This window comes from Muntiacus reevesi, chromosome 1 (genome assembly GCF_963930625.1).
Source record: "Muntiacus reevesi chromosome 1, mMunRee1.1, whole genome shotgun sequence".
In the NCBI taxonomy this organism is placed as follows: Eukaryota; Metazoa; Chordata; class Mammalia; order Artiodactyla; family Cervidae; genus Muntiacus; species Muntiacus reevesi.
The window spans coordinates 202,619,236-202,622,223 of record NC_089249.1 but is presented as its reverse complement, the minus strand read 5'-3'; positions in this window follow the sequence as shown (position 1 = coordinate 202,622,223).

Sequence of the window (2,988 nt, the reverse complement as noted above, 5' to 3'; positions counted from 1 at the left end):
ACTGTACTTGAGGTTGGAGGAACAGCAAAGAGACACATATGGTTACAAAGCAGTAGTAGGGATGGAGTGTATGAGAAATGAGACTTCAGTGGTAGTTAAGAGCCAGGTTATAGAGGGTATTGCAAGATGTAATGACTTTGGTTTTAACTTAGTGAGATGGGAAGCCTTTTGGAGAGTGTAAGGCGAGAAGTGATGTGATCTGACTTAGGTTGTAAAAGACTTCAGGAAAGCTCAAAGATGCGAGAGGATGGACAGATATATCAAATTTGCCTGAATGCTGTCACACTGTATAATGGCATCTACAGTGGAAAAGTGAAGTAGTGGCTTTAGTGGAAATAATGTGGGGTCAGTAACTTTTGAGTGGAACCAGTGAAAAAGAATGAAAGATGGGGCAGCAACCAAAGTCCTAATTATAAGGCTAAAAATTAGACCTGTGGAATTCGAGCGTGTGGTGACTTGTATTATAGGCAGCTTTAGCATTCAATCCTCAGAGTGGTTCTCCTTCCTAACTCTTCCAAGAAAGAGAAAATCACTCACCAGCATGCCTGAGCAGATGGAAGACTGCTTCAGAAACAAAACTGGGTAGGACTTGGGGCCAGATATTGGTGAGATGGTTACCTGTGGCTGGTGAGATCCAGGAAAATAAATGAGTCATCCTATTGAAACTGGCAGCCAATGACAGGCTGGGGACATTTCTTCTCTGTAACTTTCTCCAAGATCCTCACACCATATAAAACTTGTGAAATGATTTTGTTCCATTCTTGGACCTTGACAGCATTTACACATATCTCTTTTAGGGTATTCTGTGTATGTTGACATGTTGCATTACAGATATTTATTGATATGTCAGTCTTCTGCACTAAATTTTGAGCCAGTTAGATACTCAAAACCATGTCTTACTATCTTTGTATTTCACTAGTGCAGCTTTTGGCATGTAAGATTTACTACTAAATAAATAGTTATGTATTTCTAGGAACAAATAAGCAAATACATGTAACTTTTTCCTGCAGGCTTTACTTAAAAAAAAAAAAAACCTTGTTTTTAGTTGCTAAGTCATGTCTGACTCTTTTGTGATCCCATGGACTACAACCCACCAGGCTCCTCTGTTCATGGAATTTCTCAGACAAGAATACTGTACTGGGTTGCCATTTCTTTCTTTAGGGAATCTTCCAGAGCAAGGGATCAAACCAATGTCTGTTGCATCTCCTGTAATAGCAAGCAGATTCTTTACTTCTGAGCTTCTGAGGAAGCCCCTAAAACTAGTTATCCACCCTTAACTGGATAAAAACTCTACGTTGCCTTATTGTTGTCATTATAGAGAGTTTGTAGGATTTCTTTCCCTAAAAATTTTGAATGAGATAACTAAGTTTCTGCACTAAGAGTTAAGCTTTCAAATGAAAAAAAAAAATGCTTTAAAGGGGCAAAAAGGCATTCTAGGTCTGTATAATTTTAAAAGAACCTGCCTGAATATACACACACGTGTGTGTAACTATGTAGACTAGATGACAATTAAAAAATATACTGGTAACACATCAAATTAATACTTTTTATTGAGTATTTTATGACAGTTATTATAAGTTCTTTATGTACTTTTTATTACTTAAATCACTTAGCAACACTATTTTCAATTTTGTATGTCAGTAAATTTGGAAATATAGTAGATCATTTTCTATGAAAATCAACATTAATATATCCATTTTATGGATTGATAAATATGGTATGAGAATTTGGAAAACTAGTGAAAGATCTATTTCCCAACTTTTAAGTAGACTCAGAGGGGTGAGTTTTACTCAGTCTCTAAGTAATAGATAATCCTTGATTCAACATTTCTGATAAAACTGAAATATTTCCAACTCATTTTATGAGACTAACCAAAATCAGGCAAGGATACAGCACAAACTAAAAACAGTCCTTAAATTTCAAGTACAAATACCCTAAATTCAAGCAAATTAAAATCATTACATATTAGAACAAGTAAGTTTTTTTTTTTTTTTACAGAAACCCAAGATGGCTCAGCATTCTGAAATTTGCTACTGTAGTTGACTGTATTTTCAATGTAAAATTAGATTTTTACAGTGTACATTATCAATGTCCAATTTGATAATATTGATAGGTTAATAAAAGGTGATGAATACAATAAATCCTAATTTGATAAGAAAAAGGCTTCCCTGGTGGCTCAGATGGTAAAGAGTCTGCTTGCAGTGAGGGAGACCTGAGTTCAATTCCTGGGTCAGGAAGATCCCCTGGAGAAGGGAATGGCAACCTACTCCAGTATTCTTGCCTGGAAAATAAGTAAACAAAACACTTAGCAATCTAAAAGTAGAGGGAAAGACCCTTTCCAAAACTGTGTTCTAATCAGAAATATACAACAGATTTTGTAATTAGAGGAAATTAGAGGTAAAACACTAGAAACATTCCTCTCAAGGCTAGGTGTAAGCAATGATTTCTACTGCATTGTAGCACTGTGGGGAGAGGAAATGATGAGGTAAAAATATTGGTAAGAAAATATTTCACTGCTGAAGTGTTTTTGTTAATATCTATTCCACATTTCCCCCAAAGGCAAAATATGAAAATATGGATATTAATATCAACTTTACACTGTTTTTAAATATACTTGATATTTTTCCCTGTAAAGCATTTTGTAGAGTATCTTATACAGAAGAAGTACTTAATTCCTATCATCATCATCATTGTCACCATTTACTCCTTGAGCCTGCAAATTTAAAGACCCAACCAAAACCATGGTAATTTCTAATATATTTAAGAGAGTTAATCTGCATCGAGTTAAAGGTGGAGATTAAACCTACCCATCTTTAACAGGTATAAATTCACAAGGACATGGAGAATAGGAGAGGAGACAGTGTCAAAATTTTGGAAGCTGGAAAATACTTGAATAAGTCAGGCATTTAAGCAGAACAGAAAATTCCCCAGTGATTTGGAAATTGCTGGGCTAGGAACTTCCAGAAGAGGATATGTATGGAGTATGGG